At 44.4% G+C, this 12,725-nt stretch overlaps 1 protein-coding gene across 7 annotated transcripts in view; it reads left to right on the forward strand.

Moving 5' to 3' along the window:
* Positions 1–12,725, forward strand: part of CFLAR (CASP8 and FADD like apoptosis regulator) — a 62,859-nt gene that overhangs the window by 45,206 nt on the left and 4,928 nt on the right. The gene's annotated exons all lie outside the window — the stretch shown is intronic.

Here is a 12,725-nt window from a genome sequence, read left to right on the forward strand (position 1 = left end):
TCTCCTTCCATTTCTCCTTTCAGGATTTTGGGCATGTACACACATGCAATTGACATGTTTCAAGCTGCTAGGTCTGGGATTCAAACCACTTGCTCAGTCATGTGGGATCCAGGCTTTGTAACCACCAGGCCACAGGCTGCCTCCCTTCCTTTTAATAAAATGGGCAGCAACCTGAATTAGTAGCATTTGCTTGTAATAACATTTGTAGGAAAATCCCAGCCTGGGGGACTAGAACATGCACTGTGGGCTCTGATTATGAGCTGTGAAGACAAGTGGTAAGCGATATAGTGACATCATTTCAAATGGAGCAGCAGTCACATGCTTTTCTGGCCAGCTTGAGAGGCAAGGAAGTGGAATTTCCCCTTCTCGCTCTTGTGGGAGTCATGTATTATTAAGGACGTCTTCCTCCTTCAGCAACGGAGCATGAGTCTGTGATGAGGCACTTTTTTCCTGGATACTCATATCCTCTAAGACTAAGCAGTCAGTCATTCAACTGAACACCTAGCATCATTAATGAAATTTCCTTTTCAATCCAAGTTACTCCGAGGCTGTGTTCCACAGCAAACCCTTATTTCATAGCTAACATAAATCTAGTGTGTGTATATAAAAATTACAGATCCACAGTCTGACTAGGAGCCTTTGTAATTCAGAATTTAGAAGTTTGTTTTTTTTTTTAAAAGGCTTTTGCCTTCAGGCACACGTGCTTGCCAGAGAGAGAGAGAGAGAGAGAGAGGCAGAGACAGTGAAAAGGAAAGTGAGAAATCACCCTCCCCCAGAGGGGATGACCATACCACAATCTCTTTTCCTCCATTCTCCTCCTGGGATCTTGGACACGCACACACACACACATGCGTGGCATGAGTTTCAAGCTACTGGGTCTGGGACTCAAACCACTGTCAGCCATGTGGGGGTCCAGTGGCATAACTGCTAATGCCATCTCTTGGTCCCCAGAACTTAGAAGTTTTAAGAGTTTAGAAAGATGTCATGCTGCATATGCTGTCATTTATAACACACTTTATTGGGGTCTAGGATACCGCCCAGGTCTAGTTCGTTCTGTTGCAAGTAATAGAAAATACCTGAGTTGGTGCTCTATGGACTTAGAGGTTTACTCAGCTTTGTTTTGGACGTCCAAGGTCCCAGGGCCGTATTAGGTGGGAGTCTTCTGGCCACATCACAACATGGTGGATGTCAGGAGCACGTGTGTCTGTGTCCTGGTCTCACTCCCTTTTCTTATAAAGCCACAGGAGTCCACTGTGGGGGCCCTGACCTGATGACCTTAGTCCTTACCTCCCCCAAGGCCCTACCTTCCAACACCACAGTCAGATTAAATTTGTTTGTTCGTTTGTTTTTAGATTTTGCCATAGGGTGCATGCACTTGCCAGAGAGAGAGAGAAAGTGAGAAATCATCCACAAGGGGTGATAGCCACGCTGCAGTCCCGTCTCCATTCTCCTTCCGGGGTTTCAGACACACATGTAAAGATGTTCAAACTGCTGGGTTCAGGACTCAAACTGTAAAGCTGACCATATGGGATCCAGCCACCTTAACCATCATACCACCTGCTGGCTCCCAGATTAAATTTTCACCATTTTATTACTATTATTATTGTTAGTTTTGCTATTGGACATATGTGCTCACTGGAAAGAGACAGAGAAAGTGAGAAACATCCCCTGAAGGGATGACCACACTACAGTCCCTTCTCCTTCATTCTCCTCTTGAGATTTGGGCATACACACATGTGCCTGGTGTGTTTTTCAAGCTATTGAGTCTCGGACTCAAATTGGCAGTCAGCTATGTGGGTCAGCTGCCTTAATCTTCTGGCCACCTGCTGGCTCCAACTGTCTTTTTTTTCAGGCTTTTTTATATTTTTCCCCTTAAGGTTTTCTTTTTCTTTTCTTTTCCTTTTTTTTTTTAAAAATAATTATTTATTTGAGACCAGCAGTTGGCGTAATGGCTATATTGCTGGACTCCCATGTAGTCGACCACAGTTTGAATCCCAGACCCAGTGGCTTAAACTCGTGCCCGGTGTGTGTGCCCAAGATCCTGAGAGGAGAGTGAAGGAAAAGGGATTGCAGCGTGGCCATCCCCTCTGGGGGGTGACTTTTTGTTTTCTGTCTCTCTGTCTCTCTCTATCTTTCTGGTGAGCGCACGTGACCTATAGCAAAAAAAAAAAAAAAAACAACAAACAAACAAACAAAAAACTTCTCCAAAAAATAGAGAATTATTTATTTACTTAATTCCATGTGTTATTATTATTATTATTTTTAATTTGACTGGAGAGAGAGAGAGAGAAAGGGAAAGTGAGAAAGCAAGCCACCAGGTCCGGAACTCGCACCATAGTTGGCCATGTGGAAATCCAGCCCCTCTAGCCACCACACCACCTGCCAGCCCCATTGAGGCTTTATTTCTTTCCTCCATGAAAGAGGAAGAGAGAGAGAAACAGATGTCCCCAACAGAGTCCTTGTACTGTAATTCTAGCCCTCAGCCTGGATCATGGGCATTTGTGCCTGTTTTGTATAGGGAGACTGCGGGACTCAAACCCAGGACCTTCTAATGTGACCTCAGCATCATGGTACATTGAGTTACCACTGCACCATTGCTGCTGGCCAGTTTTCACCCTCATAATCCTGTTGCAGCCAAATCTTAATACATGAATTGGGGGAGGAGGCATCCAAACCTTAACATACCCCATAATCAAAACGTTAATATTTCTGTAGCAAAATACATGGATATTCACACTAAGTGAAATGGATTTCATCGGCTCGGGAAAGGTTTGCCACAAAATGAGTGGAAAAGAGCTCAAGGTTTTCAGAGTTTGGGGGCCAGTAGAGTTGTGGATAGGTGATTGTAGATACATGGGAGAACCCAGGACTTTTCTGCTGCCTGAGGTATTCCAGAAACCTCTCTTGACATGTAATCAACGGGCTTATTATTGATATTATTTTCTTCTTTTTGAGAGGTTTTGCTATACGGTGTTTGTGCTCCCAGAAAGAGAGAGAGAAAGTGAGAAATTGCTCCCCCGGGGGGATGGCCATGCTGTAGTCCCATCTCCTCCATTCTACTCTCAAAATTTTGGGCACACACACATGCACATGCACACACACATGTGCCCATTGTGAGTTTCAAGTTGCCAGGTCCAGAATGTGAACCATGGTCAGCCATGTGGGAGTCCAGTGCCCTAACCATAGGCTGCCTACTGGCTATAATTATTTTCTTCTAATAAAAGCTGTCCACAGGTAGTGTAATGGTTACATTGCAGGACTCCCATGTAGTTGACCGTGGTTCAAGTCCCAGACCCAGAGGCTTAAAATTCATGCCAGGTGCATGTGCGTGCGTGCCCAAAATTCTGAGAGGAGAATGGAGGAGAAGGGATTGTGGCATGGCCATCCCCCCTGGGGGGTGATTTCTTGCTTTCTGTCCCTCTGTCTGTCCCTGTCTCTTCTATGAGCACATATATACCCTATAGCAATAATCTCTCTTTAAAACAAACAAACAAAAATAAAACAAAACAAAACAGCTGTCCACAGGAATTTCTATGTTATAAAGAAGACATTTAAAAGGCAGTTTATAATTTTTAGGGTACTCAGGTTGTCCAGTGAAACCTCCTGGGTTTACCTAGCAGAACAAATGAAAAGTTCATGTGAGGCTACCCCCACAGCCCACCTCCTCTCTCCTTCTGTGTCTGCCCTTGGTCACCATTGTCCATCCACCTGGGGTGCCTTTCCTTTGCCCTGAGGTTTTGGGCCTGGTGTAAATGTTACCTTTTCCATAATGCTCTCTCCAGGCATCTTGGGCCACAATGACATTCACTTCTCTGACCACTTATTGACCCTGAAATCCCACTGCACATTGCGACAATCCAACCATTGTATAATGCAATCTTTTAAACTCGGCTTCCCCAAGAAGATTATAAACTCCTGGAAGGACAGAAACGACATTGTCTACTTATCTGCCTTCCTTGTGGCAGGCAGTGTTTCTGTAAGATACTCAGGGACTTTGGTAAAATAGGAGTTTGAGGGTCAAGTAAAGTCGAGAAACTGCATAATTATTTCCCCTCTTAGAGATTTGCAGTGCATGTTGACCTATGAAAGGCTTTGTGAAGTTTTCCTGTAAAGAAACCTATTTAGCCTGATTAATCTGGCACTTCCCATACATATCTGGTTTCAGAATTCCCCTCTCCCCCAAGAATACTCTGCTATCTTCAGTTCCACTCATGTGCTCGATAGTAATGATCGGAACTGGACTTATTAAGGGCACTCAATTAGTGATTGTAAATCAACTGGTCAAGCATCTCCTCTTCCTCTTTTCCTTCTTATTTATTTCATGGACCCCTTTTCATCAACATGCCAAGATAAATGTGTCCTCATTTAGACCAAAACAAATTCTAAGTTAATGAGGTCGTGACATTTTACTGTGTTTAGTTTTCTGGGTTTTGGCTCATTAGTCCCTAAACCCGTGTACTTTGCTGACCCAGGCCTTTCCCTGATGACCCTGTACCAATTGCAGGCCAGAAGAAAGCCCCCAGCATGTCAGAAAGCTTTTTTTTTTTTTTTTTTTTAAAGAACAGTCAAAATGTACAGAGCTAGGGCTGGGGTGGGAGTGGGGTTTCCAGACTGGGGTTTCCAGAGTGGGTAGAAGGAGAAGTGGGACTTCTGCATTTCACCGGAGTTTTATTTTCCAAATCAGCACTCAAGTTTTTCATCCTCAATTTGCTTACAGGATAAGCCAGTCAGCTACTGCAATGTGAGGACATGACGTCCGCCTGCTCGGAGCCCATGTTAGTTTAGAGTACGGAGACCTTCCTCTGGGTCCCCAGGGAGATTCCATGAGAGAGAAGCAGCCCAGGTGATTTGTAGTTTGAAATGGCTGCTTTTAATTTATTTAAAATCGATTACCTTATATTTGAATGAATATTCAGTTTGCAAAATGTCTTCAGAGAAATCTCATTGGATCCTCTGTCACCTTTTGAGGAACATGATTTTAGGTATTAGTATTGATCCCATTTTATAGACGACGAAACGGAGGCTGTAACACTGTCACCACTCCTTGGTCCTGTAAACTAGACTGGGCTGTAGGCATGTTCCTGCCCAGGAAGGCTGCCAACTCAGGATAAACCATCCCTCCCATCCCACCTCCCCATCTAGTAGAAGACAAATGTGTTACAAATGGGAAGTGCCAGCTATGGCGACTCTGTTACGGGATGGGAGAGATGAGCTGCGTTCAGATCCTTAGTTCTTTAGGTCCTGGTCTCTTAAGATTAGACCCCTACTCTGAGATGCAAAATGAAAAACTACAAATATTTGTAAAGTAGGAAAAGAGAAATTTTGATAGGAAAATGAAGATTTTTAATAGAAAACACTTATACCTTTATACCTCTTACTTGAAAGGCATGCAGGTGGGCTGCTGCCGGAGAAGGACAACTGTACTGGGTATGGGGTTAGGTGTCCCATTTATTCTAAGAGTTGGTCATGATTGTTTAGCAGGGGAAGATCTTCCCCAGTATCTGGCTTCTTTGTTTGGAGTTCATGGGCTTTTTCCTGTGCTTGCGTATCTCTCACAGGTGAATTCAGTGACCTAATCCCACATGCTTGATGTGGACTTAGAAGGTATGAGGATCCATATATGGGTGAACTGTTCAATTGGTTTAATGCCTCCGTGAGAATTAGAATGTTGGCCTAGGGTCCCATCCTGGTGGTGGGTTTCTCTGTGTATATTTGGGATGGTGGGAGGGAAGATAACCTTCCTGATGCCAGGAGCTGGGTGAGAGGGAGGCATTCAGGGAGGGTCTGGTTGCAACTCCTGGTAAGTTCTGACTGTCGTGACCGATGTGTCCCTCTGTCTGTCCCTGTCTCTTCTATGAGCACATATATACCCTATAGCAATAATCTCTCTTTAAAACAAACAAACAAAAATAAAACAAAACAAAACAGCTGTCCACAGGAATTTCTATGTTATAAAGAAGACATTTAAAAGGCAGTTTATAATTTTTAGGGTACTCAGGTTGTCCAGTGAAACCTCCTGGGTTTACCTAGCAGAACAAATGAAAAGTTCATGTGAGGCTACCCCCACAGCCCACCTCCTCTCTCCTTCTGTGTCTGCCCTTGGTCACCATTGTCCATCCACCTGGGGTGCCTTTCCTTTGCCCTGAGGTTTTGGGCCTGGTGTAAATGTTACCTTTTCCATAATGCTCTCTCCAGGCATCTTGGGCCACAATGACATTCACTTCTCTGACCACTTATTGACCCTGAAATCCCACTGCACATTGCGACAATCCAACCATTGTATAATGCAATCTTTTAAACTCGGCTTCCCCAAGAAGATTATAAACTCCTGGAAGGACAGAAACGACATTGTCTACTTATCTGCCTTCCTTGTGGCAGGCAGTGTTTCTGTAAGATACTCAGGGACTTTGGTAAAATAGGAGTTTGAGGGTCAAGTAAAGTCGAGAAACTGCATAATTATTTCCCCTCTTAGAGATTTGCAGTGCATGTTGACCTATGAAAGGCTTTGTGAAGTTTTCCTGTAAAGAAACCTATTTAGCCTGATTAATCTGGCACTTCCCATACATATCTGGTTTCAGAATTCCCCTCTCCCCCAAGAATACTCTGCTATCTTCAGTTCCACTCATGTGCTCGATAGTAATGATCGGAACTGGACTTATTAAGGGCACTCAATTAGTGATTGTAAATCAACTGGTCAAGCATCTCCTCTTCCTCTTTTCCTTCTTATTTATTTCATGGACCCCTTTTCATCAACATGCCAAGATAAATGTGTCCTCATTTAGACCAAAACAAATTCTAAGTTAATGAGGTCGTGACATTTTACTGTGTTTAGTTTTCTGGGTTTTGGCTCATTAGTCCCTAAACCCGTGTACTTTGCTGACCCAGGCCTTTCCCTGATGACCCTGTACCAATTGCAGGCCAGAAGAAAGCCCCCAGCATGTCAGAAAGCTTTTTTTTTTTTTTTTTTTTTTTAAAGAACAGTCAAAATGTACAGAGCTAGGGCTGGGGTGGGAGTGGGGTTTCCAGACTGGGGTTTCCAGAGTGGGTAGAAGGAGAAGTGGGACTTCTGCATTTCACCGGAGTTTTATTTTCCAAATCAGCACTCAAGTTTTTCATCCTCAATTTGCTTACAGGATAAGCCAGTCAGCTACTGCAATGTGAGGACATGACGTCCGCCTGCTCGGAGCCCATGTTAGTTTAGAGTACGGAGACCTTCCTCTGGGTCCCCAGGGAGATTCCATGAGAGAGAAGCAGCCCAGGTGATTTGTAGTTTGAAATGGCTGCTTTTAATTTATTTAAAATCGATTACCTTATATTTGAATGAATATTCAGTTTGCAAAATGTCTTCAGAGAAATCTCATTGGATCCTCTGTCACCTTTTGAGGAACATGATTTTAGGTATTAGTATTGATCCCATTTTATAGACGACGAAACGGAGGCTGTAACACTGTCACCACTCCTTGGTCCTGTAAACTAGACTGGGCTGTAGGCATGTTCCTGCCCAGGAAGGCTGCCAACTCAGGATAAACCATCCCTCCCATCCCACCTCCCCATCTAGTAGAAGACAAATGTGTTACAAATGGGAAGTGCCAGCTATGGCGACTCTGTTACGGGATGGGAGAGATGAGCTGCGTTCAGATCCTTAGTTCTTTAGGTCCTGGTCTCTTAAGATTAGACCCCTACTCTGAGATGCAAAATGAAAAACTACAAATATTTGTAAAGTAGGAAAAGAGAAATTTTGATAGGAAAATGAAGATTTTTAATAGAAAACACTTATACCTTTATACCTCTTACTTGAAAGGCATGCAGGTGGGCTGCTGCCGGAGAAGGACAACTGTACTGGGTATGGGGTTAGGTGTCCCATTTATTCTAAGAGTTGGTCATGATTGTTTAGCAGGGGAAGATCTTCCCCAGTATCTGGCTTCTTTGTTTGGAGTTCATGGGCTTTTTCCTGTGCTTGCGTATCTCTCACAGGTGAATTCAGTGACCTAATCCCACATGCTTGATGTGGACTTAGAAGGTATGAGGATCCATATATGGGTGAACTGTTCAATTGGTTTAATGCCTCCGTGAGAATTAGAATGTTGGCCTAGGGTCCCATCCTGGTGGTGGGTTTCTCTGTGTATATTTGGGATGGTGGGAGGGAAGATAACCTTCCTGATGCCAGGAGCTGGGTGAGAGGGAGGCATTCAGGGAGGGTCTGGTTGCAACTCCTGGTAAGTTCTGACTGTCGTGACCGATGTGCTTCTGCTATCTCCTTAGGGCTGCCTGCTCCTTTCTAGCTAACTGCTTATCACAACTCCAGGACATGTCTATAGGGTGACTATTTAGCCACAGGGGCATTTAAGGGATGCTCCATTTTGCTCAGAGGCCCATCTAGATTTGATGTTCTTTTGACCTTCTTGGCAATTGTGTCTGTGTGTTTTTATGGCTTTAGCCTTTCCTTTCCTGTTCTGTTAGGGAGGGATTTCCTGCTCCCTTCTTAGTCCCTCTATGGGTGTAGCTCTTCCTCTTTCAAGACCAGTCAAGGTTGAAACCCTGGTGGGAGGAGGTGGAGGAGCCAGGGCTTTTCCTCAGAGCCTGCAGTTCCAAGACTGGTTCTTCTTTCAACCTGCACTGTGCAATGTGGTAAGATGGGGCGGCTCCAGCCACAACCCATAGTAGGGAGTCCAGATAAAGGAAGAAGCTCCTAGGCACAGGACAATATTTGTTCTATCCCTCCCTGCATATCAGCATGGAAAGGGACACTGCAGTGAAACGTTCTTTCAAGGACTTTTCTCAAGGAAGGAAATTTATCAGTGAAGAGAGATTTGAGGGAAGTAAACCGGTCAGATAACAAGAGCTTTGAGCCTGGGGTTTCCTTGTTTGCTTCTGCCCCCTAGTGGAGAGATTGCGCCATGATTAGAGACGTATGGGCCTGAAAGGACATAATCTGTGAGGTAGTTAATGATGAACTGGAATCCTAGTCCAGGTCTTCTGGTGGCGCCGTGTCGTGTTCAAGCAGGTGTGGTACTGAGTACTGAAGCCTTGCCTATACCTGCAGGGGAGATGGCTACGGGACCATGTGGCCAGGCCTTTCCTACCACACAGAGGTCTTATAAGAGCCAGTGTGGTATAATATTGAATAAGTTATTGGTAACCTGTGAATTATGTCCCCCATTTCACTGATAGTAATGCTTATTGATTAGAGGCCTAAGGAGATTGACACCTTCTTTGTATATCTTCATTATTACAAGATACAATAATTCAATTTTTTCACCCTCAACTGTGAGGCAGGCAAAGGCAAAAAGCAAGTAGCCTCACTATGGCCTTAAATAATGCTGGTTATGATTCCCTTTCACTGACGGGAGAAGTCAAAGGACTTACCTGATGAATCGTTTATCTAATGATGTGTACAAATCACTCTGAAATTTAGCAGCCTAAAATAACACTAATTTAATTGTATCTCCGACAGTTACTGTAGGTCAGGCCCTTAAGAGCTGCTTAGTTGGGCTGTTCTGGCCCAGAGTCTTCTGTGAGGCTGTGTCACTTGTCAGCTGGGGCCATCTGAAGACTTGATTGGCATTGAGAATCTCCCTGCCAAGGTGATTCACTACCACGGCTGGGAAGTTTGGTGTTGACTTTTGGTGAGAGGCCTCATTTCTTCATGTGGGCTCTTCCATCTATGAGTTTTCTCAGGACACAGTAGCTGCTTCCCCCAGAGTGGGCCATTCAAAGGAGAGAAAGAGGGGGCCAGACAGTGATGCATTCTGGTAATGCAATACTCTGCAAGGCTGACCCACATGGGAGGGTTCAGGTTTGTGTCTTGAACACACTAAGCATGCTAGTGTCCTGACCCAGGGCTGGCTGAAGCTAAGGGTGGACTGCAGCCTGGGGACCCTATTGGGGGTGCCGTCTCTCTCTCTCTCTCTGTCTCTCTTGCTCATGGGAGAAAGAAAGAAACTTAAAGAGAGAGAGAGAATATACCAGGTGGGGGATTTATCCTTTCAGTGATCTAGCTTCAGTAGCCACATAGTCAAGGCATTAGAAATAAGTTAGCAAGTCTGATCCATGTTCAAGGAGAGGGGAATTACACTGTTTATTTTCAGTTTTTGCAGAGGGCACTTGTTCTTGCCAGAGACAGACAGAGATAGAGAGAAAGTGATAAAGCATGCTTCAGGGGGAATGGTCATGCTGCAATCTCTTCTCCTCCATTTCTGCTATTGGGATTTTGGGCACACATGAACTCATGCCTGGAGTGTTTTTCAGTTTGTTGGGGCCAGGACTCAAACTGCATAGTTGACCATGTGCAATCTAGCCATCTCAACCACCATCCCCTCTGACTGGCCCATACTGTACTGTTTTTAAGAAAAGTACACCAAAGAATTTGTGGGCATATTTTAAAGCTACTCTGTCTGGTAGGATGGAAGGCCACAATTAAACCCAGGTCTCCTTACTAGAAAGTTCTATGAGACGCTATGTAAATATGTACAGATACTGCTTATAGGCTGAGTGAACGTAATTCAGAGCATCTGAACCAGCTCTCACTTGTCCAATGGCTAGTTATTCCAACTCTGTGTTTACTCAAGACAGATTTTATTTTGTTTTGTTTTATTTTATTTTATTTTATTTTATTTTATTTTATTTTATTGTTTTTACCTTTTGCCCTTTTCCACTTTCTTCTCCCAGAAGAGAAATTGAGATTCAGGGCCAGCCAGTAGCATAGTGGCTAAGGTGGCTGGATCCCACATGGCCGACGGTGTGGTCAGAGTCCCCTGAAAGGCATGTTGGGCACATGTGTGTGAATGCCCAAAATCCCAAAGGGAAGGAAAGAGGGAGGAGAGGGGAGTGCAGTATGGACATCCTTCGTGGGGAGTGATCTCTCCCTCTCTGTGTCTGTCTCTCTCTCACCAGTAGAAACAAAACAAAACAAAACAAAAACTAACAGAAAAGAAATTGGGATTCCTCACTCTCACTTTTATAGTTTGGTTGGTGGTTGGTAAAGTTTGCTAGGCAAGAAGGTTTGGACTATTGATTGAAGTTGTGACTCTGAATTAATTTGAGACTGTATTTCATATTGTTCCCATGTAGTGTAAGAAATTGAGAACAGTTGTGTGATGCCTTCAGTTATTTTTTTCCGCTTTCACCCTTTCTTTTTTTTTTTTTTTGGAGAGGTTTTTGCTATAGGGTGCGTGCGCTCACCAGACAGACAGAGAGACAGAAAGCGAGAAATCACCCCCAGGGGGGATGACTATGCCACAATTCCTTCTCCTCCATTCTCTTCTCAGGATATTGGGCACACACGCACACGCACCCGGTGTGAGTTTAAGCCACTGGGTTTGGGATTCGAACTGCGGGCAACTATATGGGAGTCCAGTGACATAGCCATTACACTAACTGCTGGTCCCTGGAATTTTTAAATGGGGAAGAAGACGTCTAAGAAGTCTCTCTTTGCTTTTAGAAAGATAGAATTGAGAGCCAGCTTGTGGCCTGGTGGTTAAGTGAGTTGGATCCCATAAGGCTGACCAGATGGTTTGAGTCCTGGACTCAGCAGCTTGAAAAACATGTTGGGCATGTGTACGTGTGCACCCAAAATCCCAAAAAGAGAGAGAAATGGAGGAGAAGGGATCCTGATGTGACACTCGGGGTGGGGGAGTGCTTTCTCACTTTCTCCCTCTCTCTGCCTTTTTCTATTGCCCTCACCCTCTGGCAAATAGAAAGAAGGCAGGCAGGCAGGCAAGAAGGCAGGAAGGAAGGAAGGAGGGAAGGAGGGAAGGACTGATTGATTCAGGATTGATTCCTGCAAGAAGACAGGCTAAGCGGATAAGAAAGAAGTAGACTTTGCAGGATCTCTAGGGTGTAGAAATCTCTAGAAAAGGGACTAAAAGTTTTTTAAACAAGAGAGTAGGAACTAATGTTAACTGAGCAGCAAGTGCTTTATCTGTATTATTTAACCCTCACAGTAGTCTTATAAGGCATTTGACTTCACTTGCCTTTCAGGCCAGAGAGGACCACTTCCCTAAGGGCATGCAGCCATGTGTGTAAGGTCAACAGTAGCAGGCAGGCTTGTAGATTTCAGGTCAGTTTGTTCTACTGCCTAACACTGCCTCTTGGGTCAAAGGCAATCCAGGACTCCTGGAATCGAGAAGGACCTTGGGGGCACCGTAAGGAATCTTGAAGGAAGCCCACTCTGCCCGGTCAATGGCCACACTGGGAAGCAGGTTTGGAGTCGAAATGGTCACTATTTAGATCTAGGAGCCTTCACATCAGCCCACTGCAGGCAGTGGTGGGGGAGCTCGTGGCCTGTGCCATCGCTTCTGTCATTTGGGTCTAGGCTCAAGTCTGCGTTCTACAAATGCATCCATTCCTATGTACTTGTAAGTCCTATTATTTAAGAATGAACTTTTTGAAAACTCCCTCGCTTTGTTCTGCTTGAAGGAAAAGGTTTTTTTTCCCCTCTCTTGTTTTGATTGGATGGGAGTAAACTTGGCTGTTCCTGAGGCCAGACGTGGTGGCGTCAGGCAGGGGCGGTGATGTAGCAGGTCCTGACTGTAGCAGGATCCTGGGACATGAAAGCCACATCTTCCATGCTGCAGGTTGATTTTGTCCTTTTGTCCAGTTCTTAGGTTACACAAAACCTCAAAGTATTTCACAAAAGTAAAAGCAAGTGAGAAATGGAGATAAGACCTAGGATTCCTCTACATTTCCTCTTTTTTTTTTTTTTTTTTTTTTTTTGGGGGGGTTTT

Source organism: Tupaia chinensis, unplaced genomic scaffold (assembly GCF_000334495.1).
Source record: "Tupaia chinensis unplaced genomic scaffold, TupChi_1.0 Scaffold000361_2, whole genome shotgun sequence".
In the NCBI taxonomy this organism is placed as follows: Eukaryota; Metazoa; Chordata; class Mammalia; order Scandentia; family Tupaiidae; genus Tupaia; species Tupaia belangeri.